Here is a 26,631-nt window from a genome sequence, read left to right as displayed (position 1 = left end):
TGGGATCAGGGAGGCTGGCAGGGGAAAGGAGGGAGGTGGATGATGTAGGTCCTTGTAAGTCAGAGTTTCAACTTATAATTCAGTTGGAGAGACAGACTGATATTTGTTTATAAAGAGTTCTCAATGCTATGTTAAAAACTTGGGCTTTATTCTATGCTAAGTGAAGATATTTAAGCAACAGAGCAATCCAGCCAAGTTTATATTTTAGAAAGATAACATCTTCCATGTGGAGGATCAGTTGAAATAGAAGACATTGTTAGAATTGTGGGATGGTAGTAATCCAGGTAGGAGATGACGAATGCTAGACACCACCTAGTCACAGACGTACGTTTTGCAGAGATCAGCCACATGTTGTTGTTTTTTATTTACTTTCTCATATAATTTTTTTTAAGTGCTGTGGCATAGTTGGAAAAATCTGAGGCTCGATTCTAGTCTTTTTTCTGTTTGCCTGCTGTGCAGCTTGGGCTTACGTCTCAAGCCTTACTTTTTCATTGTGAAATAAGAATGGTGCTACTTATCCGAGGTCTCCACAGGCACATAGACCCATGGCGTGTGAGGAGCAGTGAATGAGAGAAGGAATGGAAGTGCTTTGGGACCCCAAGAGCCCTTCAGAAACCGTTTGTTCTCTTTAATATTGAGCATGAAAAGTGAAGGCATTCCATTTGTTTCACTCAAAAACAAATTCTATTCTTCTGATAGCCTGTTTTTTTTTCCACTCCCTTTTTCTATAGTCAAGTCAGTTCCTGATGGGCATTCTCCAGTCCACACTATTGCATCTGATTGGAGGCTATGCAAAATTTGCCAGAGACAATGAATTTTGACTTTATAGTAGTTAATTCTTCATAGTATGTTCCTGCAAAAACACTCTTCTTCAGATTTTTTCCTTTTCAGGATAGTGGTAGTGTTGTGGTAACTAATAAACGCTACACTTCAGAAAATCGTATAATTTGTTTTTAGTGTATCTACTTCGCTTACTTAATTCCCTATTGCCTGTTTTGTAGACAGACTTATTGGTGTCCGCTGTACCATGGTTTAAACAGGACTGGCTACCTCATCTGCAGGTGAGTTGCCAACCCCAAGAGGCAGACCATGTTTAAATTGTTCTGTTTACCATAGTAATGTAAGCTAATGTAAGCTGAATGCAAAAAATGCAGTCAGAGAAATGTATGAAGTGGAAGGCAATTTTGCCCCCTACTCAGAGGTTGCCACCAGTCATAATTTAGCACATATGTTTTCAGACGTAAAAATGTAGATATAAGCGTATACAATGGTCCCTTGGTATCTGCAGGGGGATTGGTTTTAGGACTCCCCATGGATACCAAAATCCTCGGATGCTCAAGTCCCATATGTAAAATGGTGTAGGAGGATCGGCCTTCCATATCTGCAGGATATGGAACCATTGGATATAAAGAACTGACTGTACATGTGATTTAATTGTATAGTATTTAGACATTCTAGTTTATAATTTAATATATGGTGGACATCTTCCTAGGAAAATATTTGGAGATGTCATTCTTATTTATTTATTTATTTATTTATTTATTATTTTTTCCCTCCAAATTTGCTTTATGTAGTTGGATATAAATTAATGAACCAAAACTTCAACAACATACATGTAACAATTTAATAGAACCAGATACTCTAATTCTTTCAGTTTTTCTCAGACTCATCATGGGGCTCGTAAGAAAATTAACCAACATGGATACTACTACGGTTAAATGTCAAATCTTTAAGTGCTTATGACATACTGAATTCTTCTATAATGCACTTATGAAGAACCCTTCGAGAGACTTGTGTTTTGTATGTAGAAAAGTATGTAGAAAAAGTATGTAGAAGTATGTAGAAAAAGTCAATATAAATTAATAGAAACACTTCTGATTTGTTAGATTGAGATTGCTTCTCCTTTTACTAATGAATGATTTTTTTAGCTGTAGTATCACTGAGCTGAACAAATATGTCACCTTCGAGTACATAAGGAAAAATAAACACATGCTAAATGGGCAAAACATTACAACTACATCTTTCCTAGACCATCTCTACTTCTAACACTTCAGAAGCCTAGAGATTCAGAGTGTTCTTACATTAATTGCAAGAAAAATATAAAGGAGAAATTCCTTCTTTTTTGAGATCACAACTTTGAAGTCGTGATTATACAAATTCGTGTGCAAAACATGAAACACATGTATCTTAATTCTCCCTGCTTAGAATTGTCAGTCAACTAGCAGGACTTTCCTTCCATGAAACAGAGACTGAGATGTGTTTTATATAACTTCAATAACCTCAGCACTACAATAAGAAGACATGCAGTATCCTTTTGCTGTGGTTCAAGACAACAGGGAAGGAGGTCACAGGAAAGAATAAATCAAAATTGTTACAACTGAGAAACTTTTCTCAGTGTAACCATGGCGCCACTTTCATTTTTACATAAGCATGGTGGTGTAATTGAAGCTCAATAAATCAGAATTCTTAATGTTGAAACTTTACCTTGACTTTTAATTATCACCATATTAACAACCACAATAATTAGATGAAACACGTACGAAAGGGTAAGGTTAAATCCCGCTTTACTAGAGTTAGTTTCTGGACACATTAACTCATTTTTTTTATAGAAGAGGGACAATGAATCTCAGTTTGCTTACAAGGTAGGAGATCACTTTGAATTCTGCCTTTCTTAACTGCAAACAGATATAGCACTTGTAAGAGGTTATAAATAAACTGGTTTTCAGGCACAGAGCCAGCCCCAACAGTAATAGTACACTATTTTAAAAGGCCTAAGGCAATGAATTCCATTTCCAATGGTAAACAAGAATCATATGGTCTTGGACAAACAATTCTGAATGGTTTACTTAACAGTTCCTTAGTAGTTCTTCCTTGCTCATAGAAGTTGATGATTTTTTTGAGGAGTGAAGCATTCAGCTTTAGTGAATAAATCCTTGTTAGGCTAAGACAATCATTATCCTATCCCTCTTTGCCATGAATTGTCTTATGAATGGTCATATCAATCTGTTTTGGCAAATGAGTAATTAGGGGAAGGCTGTTATTGTGCTTATGAGAATGATATTTTTCTCTGAAAAAAGAGAAATAATATGCATTAGGAAAATGAGCATTCAGACTCTTTTTCTGCTTCCTCCTTGTTTTGTGAGAATACGATTCTTGGTTTTACAGCAGCCATCTTGTGACCCTGAGATGATCATATGCCAATAATGACAAATGGTAGATTAGAAAGAAACAGCAAAGACAGAAAACAGCAACCTCAATAGTAACCACAATCACAGCCAAAGAACAATGGGACCTTAACTTGTGGAGTTCCTATAAAGTAAAAAAAAATGCTCTGTTTATTCTAAAAAAAAAGAACTATGTAAACAAGCTTAAAACTACTTTTTTTGTGCCAGTGTTATAAAATGTAGCTTTAAATAAAACCTTGACCCAAATGCCAGCAACTTCAGAAAAGAATTTGGGTAGGGGGAAGAAGAAAGTTATCTCACTTAGGAAAAACAACCACTATCTTTATCCTAATCTTCGACACATAAATGAAACATATATAGCTGCTGTAACACTTTACACATTTCCTATATACTGGAGCAATAACAAGATCTAAATAAAATTATAGTTTGAAACACTGGGTGAAGGCTTTACTTAAAAATAGCATCCTACTTTTCCCTCTAAATTTCTAAGCTATCACGTACTTTTCCCCAACATCTGCAGCCGTTCAGGAATTTTTAGGAAACTTCCATGCATGATCTTAATTCCTAATCCCTGGCTCTTTGGGCTCAACGACAAGAGATCAAAACCACCAAAAATGATGGTTCACTTGAAGTCAGGTGAGAGACACTGGCTCAGTTAGTCTCGTAGGACAAAAGCAGGGCTGCATCAACTGTCTCCATGCAGGAGGGGCATGTGAAGGATCTCATCAGCCAGTCATGTGTACAGCCCAGGTGATCTGCATACACAGCAGAAATCAAATTGGGTTCGCATAAACGAAGTCCATCATACAGATCACACACTCCTGGATCTTTTTTTTTAAATATTTGTTTTATTTAATTAATTAATTTATTTGTTTGTTTGCGCCGGGTCTTATTTGCAGCCGGTGGGCTCCTTAGTTGTGGCATGCAAACTCTTAGTTACGGCATGCATGTGGGATCTAGTTCCCTGACCAGGGAATGAACCCGGGCCCCCTGCTTGGGAGTGTGGAGTCTTTACACACTGCAACACCAGGGAAGTCCCCCGGATCCTTTCTTCTGATCCATTTCTTCCAGGGTCATAAACTCCTTCAGGCTGATGCTGTACGAGGCCTATTCTTTGAGCTATCCTAATTTGTTCCTCTCAGCTGAGTTGCTAGGCGAGTCTGGCTAGGTGTTGGGTGACAGACCAAAACTGGAACTTGATCCAGATATGGCAGCAGCAGCTCCCGATCCAGCTCCGTCCCCTTGCCAAAGGTAGCCCAGTCAGACTGAGACTTGTGAGGCAGGGAGATGTGATCTGAAGTGGGGGACTTAACGCAGTTCCCCATCTTCTGAGGCTTGAGTGTGTGATCTGTGTGCTGTTTTTACAGTCTTCCAACCTCATTCTTCTTTTTCTTTTTAATTAACTTTTAATTAACTTTTCTTTTTAATTAACTTATTTATTATTTTTATGTATTTTTGAATTTTAAAATTTATTTTTTATACAGCAGGTTCTTATTAGTTATCTATTTTATAGATAACTATTTTATACATATTAGTGTATATATGTCAATCCCAATCTCCCAATTCATCTCACCACCACCGACCCCTGCCCTGCCCCGCTTTCCCCCCTTAGTGTCCATACATTTGTTCTCTACATCTGTGTCACTATTTCTTCCTTGCAAACCGGTTCATCTGTACCATTTTCTAGATTCCACATATATACATTAATATACAATATTTGTTTTTCTCTTTCTGACTTACTTCACTCTGTATGACAGTCTCTAGGTCCATCCATGTCTCTACAAATGACCCAATTTCGTCCTTTTTTGTCGCTGAGTAATATTCCATTGTATATATGTACCACATCTTCTTTGTCCATTCATCTGTCAATGGACATTTAGGTTGCTTCCATGACTTAGCTATTGTGAATAGTGCTGCAATGAACATTGGGGTGCATATGTCTTTTTGAATTATGGTTTTCTCTGGGTATATGCTCAGTAGTGGGATTGCTGGATCATATGGTAATTCTATTTTTAGATTTTAAGGAACCTCCATACTGTTCTCCATAGTGGCTGTATCAGTTTACATTCCCACCAGCAGTGCAAGAGGGTTCCCTTTCCTCACACCCTCTCCAGCATTTGTTGTTTGTAGATTTTCTGATGATGCCCATTCTAACTGCTGTGAGGTGATACCTCATTATAGTTTTGATTTGCATTTCTTTAATAATTAGTGATGTTGAGCAGCTTTTCATGTGCCTCTTGGCCATCTGTATGTCGTCTTTGGAGAAATGTCTGTCTATTTAGGTCTTCTGCCCATTTTTTGATTGGGTTGTTTGTTTTTTTAATAGTGAGCTGCATGACCTATTTATATATTTGGGGGATTAATCCTTTGTCTGTTGATTCATTTGCAAATATTTTCTCCCATTCTGAGGGTTGTCTTTTGGTCTTGTTTATAGTTTCCTTTGCTGTGCAAAAGCTTTTAAGTTTCATTAGGTCCCATTTGCTTATTTTTTTTTAAGTCTGCATTGTTCCTTTGCTTATTGATGAACATATAAAAGTCAGAAGTTTTTGATATTATAAAACATCAAAGTAATGAACATTCCTGTGTGAACATCTTTGAATATATATGCTTTGTCTCAGTTAACTTCACTCAGAATGGGACTTCTGCATCAAAGAGTTTATGCCCTTATGCTTTTTGTGGATGTTGCTACACTGTACCAATTTATGGTTGTTCATGCAGGAAATACTTATTGAGCATCTGTTATGTTTAAGCACTGTGCTGGGTGCTAGCAAAAAGACTTGTGAAATGTTGTGAGTGAAGAGACTTGACCTGCCCTTTGTGAATTCTAACAGTGCAGAGAGGGAATAGATATTCAAGAATCATACTCTGCATGTAGAATTACAACTCTGACAAGTGCCAAGGAGAGGGACATGGTACCATGAGAGCATATTTTAGGGAGCATTTGATCTCATCATGGAGATTAGAGAAGGTTTATTGAGGGATGTTTCAGCTGATATCTGAAGGATGAGTAGGTATTAACCAGATAGGAACGTTGGGGAGAGATTTCTGAGCATAAGGAATAGGACAAGACCCTGTAAGAGGAAAGCATATGCTGTGTTGGAGGAACTAGCCAAAAAGGTGGGGCTTTGGGAGGAGCATGTCATTATAATGGAGCTGCAAGTGTGGGTAGGAGCTCGATCGTGCAGGCTTATGTTTAAGGTTTCAGACTTTAAGAGGAATAGAAAACTGTTGAACTTTTTTTGTTGAAGGTGAGTGTGTGGAACATACCCAATTGCATTTTCAACCTATGGTTTAGCTACCGAGTGGAGAATACACTGTGGCGAGAAAGAGTGGAAGCGAGGATACAAGTTAGGAGAGTTTTGTAGAAATTGGGCATAATGGTGGCTTGGACCAGCGTATGGTGGTCATTTTGGTGGAAAGATGTGGACAGATTCTAGAGGTATGTAGGCAGTATCATTGTTCGCACTGGTGGTGAGTTGAGGATGAGGGTGAGGGAGAAATAGCTGTCAGTGATGGTGATTCCTGGCTCCTATGGTTGGTTGGATAGGGTGTTTTAGATATGATGTTAATATTTATCCTAATTTGTCTGTTGTTGTTTGTTGGTTCTTGATGAATAATCTGTCATATTAAGTCTCCTGTTTTGAGTGTACAAAGCATTTTGACAGAAACTGACTGTTGTATGTTATCAGATAACTTTTTAACGTCTGCCAGTTTGGTCCTGTATTTTATCCTCTTTCATTTATTAATTAAATTGTTGTATTAATGTAAATAATTATATTAATAGATTTTCTAAAGTTGCGTTATCCTTGCATCCTTGGAATAAAGCCTTTTTGTAGTCATGTTATATATTATTCTTTAATAATTATTGATTAGATGTGCTGATATTTTCTTAGGATTTTTATATCTATATAAAATATAGATATGTATATTTATTTTATAAATATATATTATATATTATATATAATATTATATATATAATAAATATATATATTTATTATATATATAAAATATCTGTAGATATTTTACAAATATCTATATTTGTAAAGCAAAATTGGACCATTTTTGCAAAAACTTGATTTTCTTTTCTTTTTATTTACAAATGACTCGAATTTTGTTGTTTTGTAGATATTTGATTGATGTAGAAGGCATGTGGCCAGATGATGCAATTGAATGTAAGTATAAGAGTTGTCACTACTTTTCCTTTTTTATAAAATTTGAAGGTAGAAGTGTAGGGGAATTTCTCAAATTTTGGAAAAAGAGAAAAGTTTGTAATTCATTTGTTCTGACATAAGATAATCTTTTACCAAAAGTTTATAAAGGAATGTATCTGGTTATAGTGAGATATAACTACCTGAATAGTCAGTGGATTTCAGCATTTTTTTCTTTTTAAAATTTATTTAATTAATTTATTTATTTTTTATATTATATCCACTGCACCACCAAGGAAGTCCCTTTTTCTTTCTTCCTTCCTTCCTTCCTTCAAAGCTCCAAGTCATTTAAAATACATGACTTCTTACTAAAGATCTCTAGTTCGTATAACCAAGGGGTTTATAACTTCTTTAAAAGTTATATTCCTGTATTATTGAATTTAGTGGTTTAGATTTTTCTTTAATCTTTAGAAAATTTCAATTTATTCACCAAGAACAAACAAAACATAATGTAAAAATAGTTTTTCAGAAAGTATTTCCATCATTCTTTTCTTCCCTTTCTCCTGCAGACTGGTGTTTTATCTTTACAAGTTCTCCATCATTCCATAAGAAAGCTGCTCTTCTTCTGGTTTCATAAGAGATGGTGAACAGTGGTAAAATATCCAGTTTACCTAACTTTCTAGAGTACACTTCAGGGAGCAAATGATGGGGTGGGGTGTTGGGGCAGAGTGAGAGCTACAGATTCTGGTGAGACTGAGAGTCAGTCACAGAAATTACTGGGCTGTGGTGAAGGGAGAACAAATATAAATCAAGTTCCTGCTGGTGGACAGGAAGCCAAAGTGAAGAAGAATGGTGTGTAGCTGGGCTATGTAATTGGGCCCGTAAATGCTGTGTCTTCTGATGGTAATTATGAACAGAAACCAAATCATAATTACTAATAACATATAGGTGACCAATCCTTGAGAGCTGAGGCAGAGAGAAGGAAAGATGGCATTATAGCTTGTCTCTGGTTCATTGAGTTTCCCAGGCTGATTTGTGACCAATCTTAGATGAAATCATAACTAAGTCATTTTTGCTAAGGTGATCAGCTTTCGTGGGGTCCTTTCTCTGCACTCTGTCCAATGAAAAAGCCCACTGGTTTGTGCCTCCTGGAAAACAGTTATTCCAAAACAGTATAAGTGAAGCATTGATGAAACAGCCATGAAGAACGTGTTTCCACATGGCCTCGCACCTCCGTTTCAAAGTGCTTTAAAACTTCTTTTCATCCAAAAATCAATAACAGAAAAGGATTGGGATCAAATCCCATACAGACGTAGTGAAAGAAAAAAGAGAATAAGGAGCAGAATAGCATCTCTTCAGACAATAAAGTCAAGTTGGAAAAGACAGGTCCACAAACCAGATCAAAACTGTAACCTGTTATTTCACAGTGGGCTAAAAGATGTTAGGAAAAACAATGCAAAAGTTGAAAGAACATGGATTGAGGAGGGAATGGGAAGTTATTGTTTAATGGCTATAGAGTCTCTGTTTGGGATGGTGAAAAAGTTCTGGAAATGGTAAATGCTGATAAATGCCACCTCTGAGTGTTTGGTTTTAGTTGATCTTCTTCCATGGAAGGGTTTGGAGAGATTCAGAGACTATGCGGCTGCCTCCATCTTTCTGCTGTCCTGCTCAATCTTTTTTGACATCATTATTTTGAATTTGGATAGTGGTGATGTTTGCACAGCATTGTGAATGTATTTAATGGCACTGAATTGTATACTTGAAAATGGTTGAAATACTAAATTTTGTTTTATGTGTATTTTACCATAATAAAAAAAGATGAAAGAACAGCATAAACCAGAATTAGGTAAGATGATAGAACTCAGGACAGAATTCAAAATAAAAGAAAAATATTTCAGAAATGAAGACTAAATTTAAAATAATACAAGAGCGGGGACTTCCCTGGTTGTCCAGTGGTTAAAAATCTGCCTTCCAATGCAGGGAATGCAGGTTCGATCCCTGGTTGGGGAACAGAGATCCCACATGCTGCAGGGCAAGTAAGCCCGCATGCCGCAACTACTGAGCCCACGTGCTCTGAGCCCACACGCCACAACTAGAGAGCCCACGAGCGTCAAGGAAGAGCCCACACACTGCAACGAAGAGCCTGCGTGCTGCACCTAATACCCGACAACGCCAAAAATAAATTAATTAATTAAATAAATAAGTTAAATAATACAAGTGAATGAACATAAAGGATAATGCCTTAAGAGAAACAAACAAGAAAAGGAAAAATTTTTTTAAATCTAAAAGAAGATAAAAAGAATTTTAGAGAAATGGCAAACATAAAAGATAGGCAAAAAAGAGTCAGGACAGCTCTGAAAAGAGTAATATAAATAGGTGTAAGAATCTATTATACCATAAAAGTGACATTTCAAATCAGCAGGACAGATTAGTCAATAAATTGTGATACATACACGTTGGGGTATAAATATTTCTCTGGAAGGATCCACAGCACGGCAAAAGCAGATGTCTCTGAGGAGAGAAACGTGCGGCTGGGGAACATGGGGAAAACGGTGACTTTTCATTGAATTCCCCTGTGTACCTTTTCTAATGTTCTGTCATGTGAATGAATCTGTTACCTCTGAATTGACTGACTACTACGTTTGAACTGAGTTCAAACCCCAGTTCTCCCAATTGCTAGCTCTTAATCTTGGGCAAACTCTTCACACTCTCCAAGCCTCTTTATCTGTGAAATAAGGTCAGTAACTTAGCCTGTTGCTGCCTGCCACAGAATAAATTCTTAATAAATGGAGATTATTAGTGAAAAAAACCCAAATGCCCATCAGTGGATGAATGGATTTTTTTAATGTGTTGTATATGTGAAATATTATACTGTCATAAAAAGGAATGAAGTACTGACACATGCTACGACATGGACGAACTTGAAAACATTATGTTAAGGGAAAGAAGCCAGACACAATGGTCACATTTGTATTATTTCATGAAATGTCCAGAAAAGGCAAAAACATAGTGACAGAAAGCAAATTAATGGTTGCAGGGACTGAAGGAGGAGGGGATGAAGAGCGCCTGCTGATGGTTACGGGGGCTTCTTTTTCAGGTGGTGAAAACGTGATGGGTTAGATGACGGTGATGGTTGCATAGGCTTGTGAATGTATGAAATGACACTGAATTTGCAGTTTCAGAAGGTGAATTTTATGGCATGTGAATGACATCTCAAAAAATAATTTTGACAATGAAAATTGCCAGTTTTCCCATAGTCACTATCCACTGTCTCCATCTCTCCCTTCTCCCCACTGCATTCCTTTTGACATCCACCCCTGCTGGTCTCCCATCCTCACTCCCTCAAGGCCTCCCAGGGAGCCCCTGAAGCGCTGGGCGCCTGCGTCCTGTGGCTGTTGGAGCGGCTGCCCAGTGTGTGTGCCCCCACCTCTCTCACCCGTGAGAGTGGCCGCTTCCCTCGGATTTTTCTCATGCGTTTCAGCTGATGGTGATGTTTACAGAAGGCAGCATGTGCCCAGGTCAATGGAGGAAGCCCCTCAACTTAATATTTAGGCCTGTCCAGAAGTTTAATCTCATCCACCAGTAACCTCAGGATGCTGTGCTCTTAAAGCCAGGTTGGCCTCCTGCGGGCACTTGGAAATACTGAGGACTTCAGAGGCATTTGGCTTCCAGTTGAGGTCTTGTACCTACACATGCGATGTGACCTCAGCCCTTTGCTGCACCTCTCTAAGTGAAGTGGCACAGGAATACTGGCCTTGCCTGTCGTTGCCAGGATTAACTGAACAGTGCGTTGGCTGCCCTGGTGCTTAGGTGTTGAGTACATGGTGATGTACATACCAGGCCCTATTGGTGGGCCTCCTGATTCAGCAGTTCCCTTGGCTCTGCCCCTGTCGTCAGCTGCCCCTAGGATAACTCTGAGCCCTAGCCACTTGTCTGGTAGATTTCCCTATTCCCCCACTATAGTCACACCTGCATAAGGCAACTCAAACCTTTCCGAGATGTGTCCTGAACCTCTTCTTTTCATAAATATCTATCTGGTGGTTGTGAGACTTAAGGCCAACCTCCCCAAGAGACTTTTTCTGTTTCTCCTAGTAAACCTAGACTCATCTTCTGTCATCTTCAACTCTACTCAAATTTTGTTCTTTCAACCCTGACCTCTGACCCTGCTTTTGACTTCTGCCATTTCATCCTCACTCCTGCTTCCTTTCATAAATCCATGAATCTCTTTTGGCCTTCCTAGCCCTGGGCCAAGTTCCTTCCTCTTTCCTCAGTTTTTACCCCTTTCCTCCCCGTTCCTTCCTCCTCCCATCCAACTTTCAGTCCTTCCTTTCACATGCAGACTTTGATTCCAACCCCGTCAAAAAAAAACACGTCACAGTTAGCAGCATCTCAAAATTCAAAAGGTTTATTACTGATCTATTAATTCTATTACATTTATTTCTTCAGTTTGATTGTTTTTAAATATATCAAAAGAAATAGAGAAATTCATACCTATCTATATATGGAAGAACAGCTGGTACCCAAGGTGGCACCAACAATCCTAGCAGCTCTTACTTTACATATCCGTAGTAGTCAGCAATTTCCATTTCTTTTTCCCTCTCAATGAAAAACTTCTGTTTCCCCAAAGAGGTGTATTTGGCAGCATTCTCACGTTCTTGTTGAGCCCGCCTCTTCATGGCCTCCCGCTCTGGCCTCTGCTCTTGTTCGATGGGCTTTGACATTACTGGCTCAGGAACATTGGGTTGCCTCCATTGAATTTGTTGCTTGCTGAAGTCTTGGAATAGAAATGGGGTTTGGAGCTCGGGCGGGGCCTGGCGCTTAGTCACAGCAGGGGGAACAGGCTCCCGCTGGAGAGAAGTGCAAGATGAAGTTTTGTACGGTGCAGGCCTCGGAGCAGCAGACGGATGGACACTAGGCTGGGTATGGTTGGTCCAACCCGGTTGTGTCGGGTTGGGTTGGTCACAGTTGGCTGAGCTGGTTTGGCGGGACCTGGCAAAGAGGCAGGAGCTGGCTGGGGTGAAGTCACTGCAGCAGGTTGAGCTGGGTTAGTAGAAGCAGGCTGGGCACAGTCAGCCACAGCAGGCCGATGTGAGGCCAGAGACTGGTGGCCTCCGAGGAGCAGGTCGAGCTTGAGGCTTGTCCCAGGCAGAAAAAGGCAGAGGTATCAAGTTGACCTTCCTAGGAGGAGGCAGCTCATACTGGGATGGAGATGGACACTCTTTTTCAGCACTGCTGTCTGGTTTCTGGGCTTGGCCCTGAGTTTTCTCAGGACTCTTACCCTCACGTGGGGTATGCCGCCATGGTTGGATCGCTGGGGGTGGCTGGGGGTCTCTAGGGTTGACTGAATTTCCCAAGACCCGACAGGAAGAGAACCCAGTTTTCTTATCATTCTTCTTCCCCAGTGCATGAAAAACCCTCACAGACTCCAGCATGCGCATGCCTAGGGAGGTTCAAGGCTTTTTAAAGCTCTCTTGGATAAGCTCAGTTTGGTGTTTCTTTCACTTCGTCTTGGGACTTGTTGGCTTCTTTTCTGCCTTGACTTTGTTCCCTGACTGCCTAGTCTCTAATGTGACAGATAAGGAAATAAACACGCTTTGTGAGACAGTCAATGATTTGTTCAAAATCACACAGATAGTTAATGTCAAAGTCAAAACTGAACTTAGGTCTCCAGACTTCTAGTTCAATACTTTCCCTCATTATTCCATGCTATTTTGAATCTACTACTAAATTTAGGGGCAAAATAAATCTAACGAAAAACTTTTAAAAGTTTCTTTTCTTACCTGACATGATCAGAGAAGAAAAGGAAACATCAGCTGCAGATACAAGGGATGAGGAGACAACACTAGAGGATGTCTGAGTGGCTGCAGCTGAACGGCACATGTGTCCAGTACAAAGGTTCCTGGTCACTGGTCACTGGTCACTTGTGATGATCCAAATTTATTTACAAACAACTCCACGGAAACCCCAAGACAATACCAAGTGGTAGTAGGTTTGGTAGGAGAACGATGTCACAAAGCAGGCAGTTTAAAGGTATGAGATAGCTAATCGGGAGGTCCGATCCCCAACAGGAAGGTGGGATTGGGTGAAGAGAGTGTAGGAGAGCTAAAACAACACCTAAATTTCTGAGCTCCGGGGAGGAAATCCTAGAAGACAGATTTACCTCCCCCAGGCTCTCACATTAGGGAAATCATTGCAACATTTCTTACAGACGTTCATTAATATAATTAACTAACAGTTACTTATATTCTACAGAGTATTATATTTTATGTATCATATACTTAGAGCTGTATATATCTTATTTAATTAATATCCTTAGGAAGGAAAGAGCCATCTAGTTTGAACTATTACAGTTGTTCTGAAATCATATCTGTCTAATTAGTGAACTTACAGCAGTTTTTAGGGAGCAAAAGTAGGGATTAAGAAGCTCTTTTTGTAACTTGGTTAAAGAGTAGGGTGAAGTTTGTTGAGTGTACCTTGTGGAGAATGTTGTGGTCCAAGGCTCTTCTCTTTTAGTTTCGTCTCCTTGACCCCTACCTTCCTTAGGCTGGGCTACGCTGGGCCAGGTTGGACTTGAGACTTACATTTCTCTTCTTTCTTTCTTTCTTTTTTTTTTTTTTTTTTCATTATGGGCATTGTTTCCAGGACAAGCCTTGATCTTGCATTCTTACCCTCATGGATGTTACTTTTTGTCAACTTCCAGCAGCAGGAGTCTTCTTTTCAGTGCTTGATGCTTCACAAAATAGACTCTGGTATTTGTTGGAAGCAAATACCAGAGAGCTAGGAGACAGAGCTGGTTGCAAACCTTTCCTCTTCCAGCCTTTGGTTGCAATTCTTTTGCCCATAATTTGCTACTTCCAGTTCCTTGGGCCACACAGGTATCCTGCCATCCAGCTCTTTTATGCGTGAGAGACATTCTGAATACTGTCCCTTTTTCTTTGCACAGAAGTATATACAGTGTGGCAGTTACTGTAATCTCCTACCCCTTGCAAACAGCCACTCTAGAATCTTGGACCTCTAGGATTCTCTGTCTTGCATGCTTGGGTGCAAGGCCAAGCAAAATGAAGAGGAGAATAATTAGAGAACGAAGAGGGCATTCATGGAGAATTGGGAGCAGGTAAGGTGAAAGGGCACAGGAGAAAAGAGATTCATGTCGATTTTTTGGTTTCTGTGGGAAACAAGTTGACACACTTTGGCCTCATTTTGTATTACCAGAACAGACAGTTATAGATATATCTAAGTAGCTCGATAGTGCAGCAACTGCCATGAATTCTGTACACTAAAGTGAACAGTCTTACATATATTTTTCATTTTGTTTTATGTCATATTACCTTATTTATAGCATTCACTGGTATGTTTGTAGAGTACGGATTTTTTAAAATGCTCTGGTTTTGTCTACATGGTTATTTCCTTGTCATATTTTTAAGGACTCCAACATTGTAAGACATAATGCATGTTTTTCTCTTGACGATTGTTTATCTTGAAGCATCATGAACGAACTTGACCTTTTGGATTTTGTGGAGAAACTTTAAAAGGGTCTGTGAAAAAGGCATTGTGGTGAGTCGCATTATGCACCCAAGCGTAAGGAGCAGATATCTGCCATCAGCACAACTTGGCCTGGATTGGCTCCGTTTTAGTTCCCGTGGTTAGTGCTTTTCTCCCTAACCACTCTTGTGACTGTGATAATGTGAGTAAGGGCTGAATTGCTAATGATTTATATGTGAGGTAAGCTGGTTTGAGGGAGGAAATCTATGGATCTAGTCCATAGATTGAGCAGGTACTGTTCCTGGGGTAAATATTTACCCCTGTTCCTGGGGTAAATATTATAAGCCCTTCTAACCTCTCCAGGAGCAGAAATGATTTACAGCTGTGGCATTGAACCATAATTCCTTGATCTCATTTGAGAAGAGTTCAGTAAGAAACAGTGTTTTGATTTTTGTTTGTTTTGTTTGTTCCCTGTTTTCTTGTCTTGTTTGCCAAAAATCCATTGTAATTCATGAGTTAGTATGGCAGTAGGCTGAGTGTTCCCTGGAGCTCATTAAATGAACTTTTTTTCCTAAAATGATTTTTGTCTCCTTGTTTTCAGCCCCTCTTCTTTCTCTGCCCTTCACTATAACCAGAGCTCAGCAAAAAGCTGACTGGCTTTGTGCAGACCCTACTTAGGGTGGTCTTCTCTTAATTATTTTATTCATGGCTCCTCCATTTCATTGTTTGCCTTCTCGAAATGTGTTGAAATCTTTCTGTGGTTGATGACTTCCACAATGTCTTGGCTTTTATTTGTTGCTTAATTTTGGTATTTCTACAGTTTTATTTCAATATGGTTTCAGGAGAAACAGAAAGTAAATATGTTTTCTAGTCTGCCATCTTGAGCTGAAAATCCCTGTTGATTTTAGCATCCAGTGTTCCCATGGAAAAAAACCCAACCTTGGCATTAGTAGATGTAACACTCAAGATTTCAGCTTTTCTTGAGCAATCACTAAGGATTTATTATGTGGTCATTTCAAATCGGAAAATAATAACTATCTCATGGCATTGATTTGAGGATTAAATTAGATAATGAACATGAAAATGCTTTGTAAGGTTTCAAAATCTATAAAAATGTTTTTTATTATTATTTGATTTGTTGCTATTTCAACTTTAGCTGACAGTTGTTTATGGCCTTGCTTATGTGAGAAAATGCCTTCTGGTTTATTGTTTTGAAAGCCAGAATATATTTTTCAATAGCTCAATGGAAATGGCATCATTTGTGAAGGTTAAGAGTGAAGGCATAAATGTTTCTTGACACCTATCACTTTACAATATTTTCAGGAACTAATTGACTCATGTATTCCTCTTCCACATTTTGTTGAGCACCTCCTACCAGCCACATGCTTTAACATCAGGTGTTGGAAAGCATTTTCTGGATTTTAAATATCTTAGGCTTTGTGGGCCATATACAGTTTCTGTAACTTCTCCTCCTCTTTCTTCTTCAACAGCCTTTCTAAACGTGAGTGCCATTATTAGCTCACAGTCCCACAGATCCAGGCTGAGCGCCTGATTTGATTTGTGGCCATTATTTGCCAATCCCTGCTCTGCATCCTCACTGAGGAGGGGGCGCATTTTTGAGTAAATCACTTCTTTGAATCAACTATTGGTCTTCTGGGGCTTGTCCTTATTCTCCTACAGGCTCTAATCAACATGGCATCCAGAGAGATCCTGTTAAAACATAAGTCAGATCATGTCACTCTAGTCTCTTCAATGGCTTCTTCACAGGAAAAGCAAAGTCCTCAAAGTGCCTCCACAGCCCTAGAAATCTGGGCCTCTGTTTCCTCTCTGACTGTTTCCTTCTCCTCTGCACTTTGCTCGCTCTGTTTTCCACACTCTGACATCCTTTCTGCTCCTTGGATACTCCAAGCCCACTCTTGCCTCATTGCCTTTCCATCTGACTGTTCCCTCTGCTTGTACTGTTCACTTCCCAGATGCGCTCCTTGCTCCCTCTGACAGCCTTAAGTTCCTTCTTACATTTTATCTTCCCCAGAAGGCCCTCAGTGATCACTTAGTTTCAGATCGCAGCCTCCTCCTACCAGCTAACAAGCTCCATCTCCCTTCCCTGCTTGCTGTTTTTCTCCAGCACTTCCTTGATATACTAGTTATTCTACCCATTTATTCAATTTTTATTTACATATTTATACTTGTACGATTTTATATTGGCTTCTTTACTTTTGTCTCTCCCCTCAGCTCGAGAGAGGCTATATTCATCTGTTAATCACTGCTGTGTTTCCTGAACTTGCCTATGAAACATACTGAAAAAGGGTGCCTGAAATTTGGTAAGGGAATCAATCAGTTTTCTTGGCTGAATGAAGAAATATGTTCATAAATTAATGAACAAATCTCTGGGGTTTCTGAATTAAGGACTAATGGGAAGAGGAAGGCAAAGGGTTGGGACAGGGTACTGCAAGAAGTCGTATTTGGAGTACTCTGATAGCTATCCTAATAGATAACATTTTGTTCATTTAAATAGTTTTAATGAGAGAGCTGGGAACTAGGGACACACAGCATCAAGGTTTTTGTAATGCATTCTGTAGAGTTCTTTTTAAGTGTGTACAAATGTCATTGAAAATACATGCATGCATATACACCTCTGTTACTTTACTTAGTGCTTTACAAGAGCCCCTCAAGGAAGGGGTAGTAGCAACTATCAGTATCCTTCCTTTATGATGAGCTTAATTTATTCAAAGTTACATCGTAATTTATTTGTAACTGAGAAACTAGACTTAGTTATTGAGTAGACCCTCCCTAGAAACCTATGACATTAATAAAACCAACAAAAATTTGTTCAGTTTCCAATGATACACACACTACAGACTCAATTATGGGCCATCCATTTTAAAGAAGGGAAGAAGTGACTTAACTACAGAGCAAACAGAATATTAAGTTTTGTCCTCCATTACTATTAGTAACGGATAAAGTGGGCTCCAACACCTTCAGGGTAGCTTGAGACCATCATCTCTGTGCCACGGGCAGGGGGATGTTCAGCCAGGATGTCTTTCTCTGTCACTGAGAAAAATGTCCATAATATATAATGATACTTACTGAAACAGATATGGGGCATTTGGGTAATTAGGAATCCATTAGCATATTTTTCCAGAAGCCTTGACTACAAAATGAAGATAGTAGATTTGGACACTTTAAGCTATGAAGAAGCTATTTGGATATTCATCTTTAGGCCGAATGAAGTAAGCTTATTTCATCTCTGCAGCTTACATGAAGTCGTTTTTTTTGGTGGGTTGGTAGAAACTGGTGCCAGTGTTTCTTGCAGGAATGACTAGTTCTGTCCCCCCGCGGCCCTCCATCCCCGAGTTGATCCTCAAAGTTTCCTTTAGAATGGTCTTGCTAAAATGCAGACGTACAAGTATTCATGACACCTGTGTCCAGTCATTTCTCCTGCCATTGCCTACTTCTGGATTCTATGAACAATTCACTGTCTTCATTTATGCTTTTCCCTCCTCCAAGAATTCCTTTCTCCCTATGGGGCACCTGGGAAACCCACTTCATTTTTCAAAACTCAGTTTACATATTATGTGTTTTGTGCAGTCTTCTTTTTAGTGTTGTGATCACACGCTCCTTTTTGCTACCCTTGCACTTCTGCATGCCTGATTGTTGCACTCGCTACACTGTATTGTGATTGTATTTTTTACATATATCTGTGTTCTCCTGGGCAACATTCCTTGGGGCCAGGGACTACCTTTTTTCATCTATTGATGTTGCCTTAGCATGTTACTTGTTGTAATGTAGTTAGTTATAAAAATGAGATTTGAATAAATTAAAAATCGTTATGTACATGTTACTTATTATCACTTTACAGATATAACAGGAAAAATATTAATTTTGGTGCTGAAAGTTCACTTCTAGTAAATGGTGGTGGTCCTTGACTCTAGTTATAATATTTTTCCCACTATTTTATATCTTTCTACCTGATAGCTCTTCTTTATTTCCATCTATGTTTCTTTATTACTAAACCAAGAAAAACAGGTATGAGGGTAGGGCTAGGCCAGACGTGGCTGGAATAGTAAAGACATTGTGTGGGGTTTTGGTGAGAAAATCCTGAAGCATACAGGTCTGCATCTTCCCTTTGAGGCATGTGGAGGGATCTGCTTCTAAAGAGTTTTATTAGCAACTAATCAAGATGCTTTTGCACAAGGCTCCTGATTAGCTGTTGGTATACTAAGAGTGAATCAGAGTTAGCATAGTTTCTGATTTCTTTTACATTGTCAATGTGGATGATCATTTTTTACTGCTGGGGGTGGTGGTGATGGGGAATGAGGGAATGTTCCCTTCCTGCTCCTGATGTTTCAGTCCTGTCAAGAGAGCTTTTAGGGTCATTTCAGCCCTGCTTCTTTACTGACTCTGCCCCAGGGTGATCAAGTGACTTATATAGAAAGCTTGAAAAGAATTAAGTGAGCATGCTTGCCTTGACTAATTCTGTCCTCTCCCTTGAGAGTGTGAGTGTCTTCTGTTTCTTTCATTCTGTGTATTACTAGTTACTAAATCTGCCCAATTCTTGGGTTCCGTTATGTGATCAGTTCATTGAAACTGGATTCTCAAGCCAGGGTTATCAACAGTAAGAAGAATATTCGGCCCTCCATCTTTTCTCTTATTTCCTAATTTATTCCAAACCAAATGGAATTAAGGCATTGTACTTGCTGGAAGGTAATTAAAAGACCCTAACACTTGGTGCATTACCTGGGAGCACTGAGAAATAAAAAGAAAGGAGCAGACATTTTGGAGAGGAAAGTGTCCATGTGGAAAATATTTTGGTACTGCTAAGGAAGGTAGTCTAGTGCCCTGGTCTTTAATGTATGGTGGGATGTTGAGAACTTTGACTGTTTGAAAATATTTAGGTTTGTGCAGTAAACTGCTGAAGCCTAGAAAAGGTTTAATGCATGCTGTATAAGTGTCCCATGCTTGCTGGGAGACTAATAAACTTGGAGGCTTAACACAGTAGAAATTTGCTATCTCACAGTTGTAGAGGCCAGAAGTGTGATATCAAGGTGTCAGCAAGGCTGCTCTCCCTACAGATGCTCTAGGGGAGATTCTGTCGTGTGCCTCTTTCAGCTTCTGGTGGTTGCCAGCTTCCTTGGCTTGAGGCCACCTCACTCACTGTTTGTCTCTGTCCTCACACCCCCCGTTCTGTGTCTGTATCTTCTCTTCTGTCTCTCACGTATCCCTCTGCCCTGCTTGTATAATGAGGACAATTGTCATTCTGTTTAGGACCCATCCATATAATATAGGATGGAAATCCCATCTCAAGGTCCTTAATAACATTTGTAAAACCTTTTTTTTCAAGTGAGGTAACAGTCAAGGATTAGGACATGGATATATCCTTTGGGGGGCCACCATCCAACCCACTACACCAGCCATAGATACTTTGATTTTGGCTGATGGCTGCAGCTTATGGTGTGGGAGAGTGACTGTTTCTTTCAAGCCACTAAGGTCTGACATGAAGAAAAGGGGCGTTAGGGAGTTGCAGGTGACCAAGCAATACCTGGAGCAGAATGAATAAGGCACCTGGAGGGTCTTTAGTATACAGAGACCTTTACCTGGCACTTGACTTGAGAGTGTGCAGGAGTTTACAGGGCAGGAAAGTCTCAGGCAGCCATCCACCTTGCCTTACTCTTCAGGTACAGTTTTTCCCAAGCAAGCTTGACTGAGACAAAGACTCAATTATAAGGAAAACATGTTTTATAGAACTTGTTGGAATTGACACATATGGTCTACCGTAGGCTCAAGTGACTCCCTTTACATGTGGACCCAAGCTGACACTGGATTTTTCAATTATGTTGGAGAAAGAAATATTCTCTTAAAGGCAGCCACCTTTGGTCTATGCAGTTCCATAGCAGGAGGCAGTGAAAATGTCCATGGCGGCATAGGACTGTCAAATCTACGCATCAGAACTGGAGGTGTAATGTCACTCGGCAGAACCCATAATCAGTTCAGTACTGCAGTGTGAACCACAAGGTCATCAAAGAGGAAGGATAACTCAAGAGTCCAGTGTGACAGATGCTCAGGGCTGTGCACTGCACATGGCAAATTCATAGTGACAAATCAACGTCAGGCTAAAAGATTCCTCCTAGTTCGAAGTTCACAGGTCAGAAATTTCAGTTAAATGGCATAGACTAATGGACATCCTAGTGAGGCTAAAACCAAAGAGACTTTGTCTCAAATGCCATTGCGTTTCTGCTATGTTCTTTGGTCAAATTCTGTACTGGATTCTGGGAACAAAAATGTGCCTAGTTTCACTCTTCTAGGAGTGGGGGATTGGCATGCTTTTGAGATTGTTTTTAAATTTTGGGGATAGTGCTGTAAAATCAAATTGTATCTTAGTAACTCTTTAGACTCTTTAAAAGCATGGTTCATAAGAGATTTGATAAACTGATAAAATAGCCAAGGCCCTGAGAGACCCACATCCGTGTCAGTGACAGAAGTCCAAGCTACAGATACTGAAGGAGCCCTCAGTCCCATTCAGGCAATGAAAGCCCTGTCACTGAGAATGAACCAAATGTACATTTGGGAGGATGGTTTATGGACATTTAGGACTTTGGATTTTTAACCCACAGTAACAAGGACACTTGATTTCAAACTTGGGCTTTAATACTTTGAGACCTTAATTCATAAGAGCGTTTAATGTGTGCCCTTTTAATTTCTCTGTGAAGAATTTGATACTGGCAAAGGTGTACTTTCAAATTTGCAACATTTCTATGATTTCTGAATTGTATTACTGGATGCTTTTATGTGTTTAATCTTAGTTTGTCATTTAACCTCATCAACTTTCTATGGTTAGCTGTGCTGTGGATGGCTGGTGGAACAAAAAGTTGTTTCTGATCATTGGATATGAGTAGCCCTGGAGGTAATTTAAATTAAGGCAATTTCTCACCCATATCAGAGACTTCTGGGATGAAACTCGAAGTCGTCCACCAGCAGTTCCCGGAGGCCATTCAACTGAGTAGCCCCATAAAAGTGTGAGCAGAACTGTCCTGATAAAGGTCTACTCTTTTTCCTGAAGGGAGAGCCATATTCCGTTAATTACAGGCTTAAAGGCATAGTTGAGTGGGTTAAGATATTGAAAAAAACAGTGAAGCATTAGTGACAATTTCCCTTCTCATTCCTATTGGTACCACCATGTGAAGGGAATTTGATTGGTATAACTTTTAACCTCCCTGCTCTTGTATTCACTGACACTGGCTAGGTGAAGTGACCTACTTGACTGGCAAAGTTGGGGAGAATACCTGGCCATGCTTTGCTAAGCTCTACTTTCCTTCATCTTGGGGGTGAGTCTGGTGATAGACAAAAGTTCTCTGCTCCACTGTGGACATGCCCCTCTCACATGGGTTTGCCTGGAGCCAACTTGCTGCAACAAAGTGGGTAAGTCTGGATAATTCTAGAATTCAGTTGACAGACTCACTTGGCTGTTTCATGAAGCCCCATTTTCCAACATGGGCTCTAACGGTCAAAAGTGACATAATGTGTGGGCTCCAGTGCAAAATGAAAATATAGTGCCTCTTGTTCAAACTGCAAACAAAAAGTGTTGTTGAAAGTATTTGCACTGGGGTGCATAGTGTCCTCCCCAAATTCATGTTCACCTGGAACCTGTGAATGTGCCCAAGTAAATTCTTTTTTCAGATAGAATTGAGATAAGATGACATCATACTAGATTAGGGTGAGCCCTAAATGGGTTCTGTGGGTTGTTCTTTCTTCTCTTTTTCATATATGTCATCTTTTTCAGCAGAAGTGTTTGGCTAATAAGGAGAAGGAACACGAGTAAGAAAGGATATGATAAGATTCCTTGGACATTCTTGTTTCTTAAAATACAACTGCTGGGCTTCCCTGGTGGCGCAGTGGTTGAGAGTCCACCTGCCGATGCAGGGGACAAGGGTTCGCGCCCCGGTCCGGGAAGATCCCACATGTCGCGGAGTGGCTGAGCCCATGAGCCATGGCAGTTGAGCCTGCGCGTCCGTGTCTGGAGCCTGTGCTCCACAACGGGAGAGGCCCGCATACCGCAAAAAAAAAAAAAAAAAAAAACCACAACTGCTTTCTTTCTGTGTTAGCAGTAAGTTCAGATTCAAATGGAAAGCATGGCCTCCTGGAGCTGTTAACACCTTCACTTAGTCTTGGATGTGACCAGTAGCACAGAATTCTGGTGGAACTCAGTAAGACTCCAAATGGGTACCAAATAAGCATGTCATGGAAAGCACACCATAAGCAGGGTGAAAACTAGATGTGAATGGGGCAGCAGGAATGGTGGCAGACACACATATTGCACATGTCTCCTCTGCTCAAGTGTATATTCTATTGTCCCATAAACTTTACTTACAAAACGTAAGTTCAAAGATAAAATCATCAAGAATTTCAAGACAGCAATAGCAGAGCATGAAACCAAGCAAGCGTGGGGCCCTTCTGAGCATGGTTCACGCTGGACTTGATCAACTGGTAAAAGAGCCAAGGCTCAGAGATACCCACACCATGTCAGTGACAGATGTCCAAGCTACAGATATTGAAGGAGCCCTCAATGCCACTCAGGCACTGAAAGCCTTGTCACTGAGAATGAACCAAAATGTAAATGTAGGAGGATAATTTATGGACTTTTAGGAGTTTGGATTTTTAACCCACAATAACAAGAAGACTTCATTTCCAAAGAAAGTGTGAGGTCTTCAAGTTTGCTTTGGTTATTGAGAGTCCTTTGTGGTTACATATCAATTTTGGAGTCGTTTCTTCTATTTCTGCAAAAATAGGGGATTTTGATAGGCATTGCCTTAAATCTGTAGGTAGCTTTGTGTAATATGGACATTTTAACAATAGTTCATGAACATGGGATGTCTTTCCATTGATTTATGTCTTCCTTAATTTCTTTCAGTAACGCTGTAGTTTTCAGTGTACAAGTCTTTCATGTCTTTGGTTAAGCTTATTCCTAAGTATTTTATTCTTTTTGATGCTATTGTAAATGGAATTGTTCTACTAATTTCTTTTTCGGATTGTTCATTTGTTAATGTGCAGAAATGCAAGTGATGCGTATATGTTGATTTCCTATTCTGCAAACAAACTTTGCTAAGTTGTTTTATTCTAATAAATTTTTTGTGAAATATTTAGCATTTTCTACATCTTTTTCAATAGTTTCCCTTTCAGCCTAAGTGTAGTCTTAAATCTAGGGGACATTTTGACCTCCATCTTAGGCTTTCATCTTAATTCTCAACTTCTTCAGAGTCTTAGTTGGTTAGTGTTCTCCTTATTGTTTGCCACTTTGGAGAATCCAACACAATGTTCTACTCAAAGTGAGACCTCTTTTCTCTTCCACCTCTGAACCTGAATATCACTTATTACTTACTTCATTCTCTTAGAACTCAGCATTCGACATTTAAATGGTGACCTTTCTTAAAGGAGGTCAATATGCTCACCAAATTCAAGACCTCTGGTGAGTTGTGTCAAGTGTGTAGCAATCATATTAACTTGTTGGCTGTTAGCCCCCCAGGAAACATTTCTAAAGTGGCATTTGAGCTTGATATTCAGGTTTATTGGACACTGCATTAAAGAGTTTAATGGAATAAGAGTAGGCTGGTCTTTCCTAAAGCAGAGTTTATCCAAGGTGACCTTGTAGCCACCTGCATCAGGCTCATCCTCGTTGAGTCATTGAGTGCCCTCAACCCCCCTAAACTGTAAACTCCTTATAGACAAGAATTATGTTTTATAGCTCTTGTTCCCTTTCCCTATACCTAAACATGCCTGGAATAGAAGGTGCCTCTATGAACAGGTGTTGCTTTATTTTAACCTACATTAAGTACATGTACATGTTAATTTCCCTCTGGGAAAGGAGGCTACATTCCACAGGCTTCAAATATCAAGCCTTTAAACTTCCTTGAACCCATAGATATAGAAGAAGTTGCATAACTATCCTCCCTCGATACAACTCTAAGATGATCATATCAAAGTATGGTCATTAATTGTTTTAAATTGCAAACAGATAATAAGCAAAGTGAAAGGAACTTCTTCCACCAAAGTAAAGGCCAAAGTTCAAAAAGTCAAATTAATATGGGGTTTGTTACTATTCTAAATAGTAAAGGACACTGACAAGAAATATCACAGTGCTGGTTGCTATTATCATCTTTTCATTTTCCATTACAGTTGTTTATATTCATGGGATTTCACTGAAGTTATCAAGGTTTCTTAATAGTCAAATTAAAAAACAAAATCCCTTGAAATGCCAATACAAAGAAAAATGAGTCAGAACATGAAAAAATGTTTTAGGCAAGTTGACAGCATATATTCTTTGCTCATTTCTCTTTCTGAGAGAAGTTCCATGTTATTCACAACCACATGTACAATAGACTGAATAAAACACAACCCCATCACTCAATGGTGATAAAAAAAGGAAAAACAAGCTGGTTCCAGAAAATTCCTCTATTTACTCCTAGTATCTTGTTGCAACTGGCAAAGAAAGAGCATTTTGAAACATTCTCTAATTTTTGTATTTTATTTTATAATAATTTGCTTATTTATCTCAATGTAAATATTAAAAACACATGAGAAGTATTTGAACATTTGGCATTTGACTATTCCTATCTATTTCCTTAATGTTTCCTTTGTGTCCTATGATGATCTTTTGGGATAGACAGTACATACCACTCTCATAATCCCCAGACTCTACAGCGCCATACACATGCAAAATACCTCGTGGGGATGTGTTAACATACACTTGGTTGAGGCAGGAAGACTATAGAAGACATCGTTTTTACACCTCAACATTTTCAGTGTTTTTGGAAAGTAACCCTAGTTTGAGTGCAAGTTCCATCGATTTATCAAATGCATTTCAGGTATACCTAGGTATGTCCAGTAAAATGGTAAGGCTATATTACTGGGAGACTATTTACATGAGCAAAGTGAAAAGAAATCAGTGGAAGAATATATTATAACCAAGAGTCAGATATAATAAGTCAATCACATAGAATGTAGATCCCAGAAACATATCCACATGTATTAGGACAATTGAGTTTTCAACAGAGCTGCAAAGCCAATTTTGAGGAGAGACGATAGTCTTCTTGACAAATGGTGCTGGAAGCATATAGCACACAGATATTGTGCATAGATAGCCATATGCAAAAGTATGACCTTTGATCCATACTTCACACCATATAAAGAATTAACTAAATGAAGGTAAAAACATAAATCTCTAAAACTTGGACAGGGCTTCCCTGGTGGCACAGTGGTTGAGAGTCCGCCTGCCGATGCAGGGGACATGGGTTTGTGCCCCGGTACGGGGAGATCCCACATCCCGCAGAGCGGCTAGGCCCGTGAGCCATGGCCGCTGAGCCTACGCGTCCATAGCCTGTGCTCCGCAATTGGAGAGGTCACAACAGTGAGAGGCCCGCGTACCGCCAAAAAAAAAAAAAACGAAAAGAAACTTGGACAAAATCTTTTTGACCTTGGGTTAAGCAAAGATTTCCTAGAGATGACACCAAAAACAAGATCCATAAAAGAAAAGAAGTGATAAATTTGGTTTCATCTTTGGAAGCATTATTAATAAAAGAAAAGCCACAGGTTGGAAGAAAATATTTACAAATTATATACCTGAAAAGACTTGTGTCTCTAACACGTATAGAACTTTCAAAACTCAGTAATTAGAAAAATTTTTTTAAGTTAACAATATGGGTAAAAATATTTAAAAAGAGATTCTGCCAAGGAGGTGTACAGATGCAAATAAGCACATGAAGTTGCTCAATGTAATCCATTATTAGCTAAATGAAAATGAAAGCCCCAGGAGATACTACTACACA

The 26,631-nt window shown here is 39.4% G+C and overlaps 3 pseudogenes; 2 read left to right on the top strand and 1 right to left on the bottom strand.

The window, feature by feature from the left end:
- LOC131763970 (RNA/RNP complex-1-interacting phosphatase-like) overlaps window positions 1-26,631 on the top strand; it is a 46,107-nt pseudogene that overhangs the window by 6,343 nt on the left and 13,133 nt on the right.
- LOC131763973 (RING finger protein 11-like) lies at window positions 3,837-4,510 on the bottom strand (annotated as a pseudogene).
- The window catches only part of LOC136791925 (UDP-N-acetylglucosamine--peptide N-acetylglucosaminyltransferase 110 kDa subunit pseudogene), a 70,889-nt pseudogene continuing 56,802 nt past the window's right edge, over window positions 12,545-26,631 (top strand).

The sequence above is a fragment of the Kogia breviceps genome, chromosome 10, assembly GCF_026419965.1.
Source record: "Kogia breviceps isolate mKogBre1 chromosome 10, mKogBre1 haplotype 1, whole genome shotgun sequence".
Classification (NCBI taxonomy): Eukaryota; Metazoa; Chordata; class Mammalia; order Artiodactyla; family Physeteridae; genus Kogia; species Kogia breviceps.
Note: the sequence above shows the minus strand (reverse complement) of the source record. Positions and strands in the feature narration are given on the sequence as shown.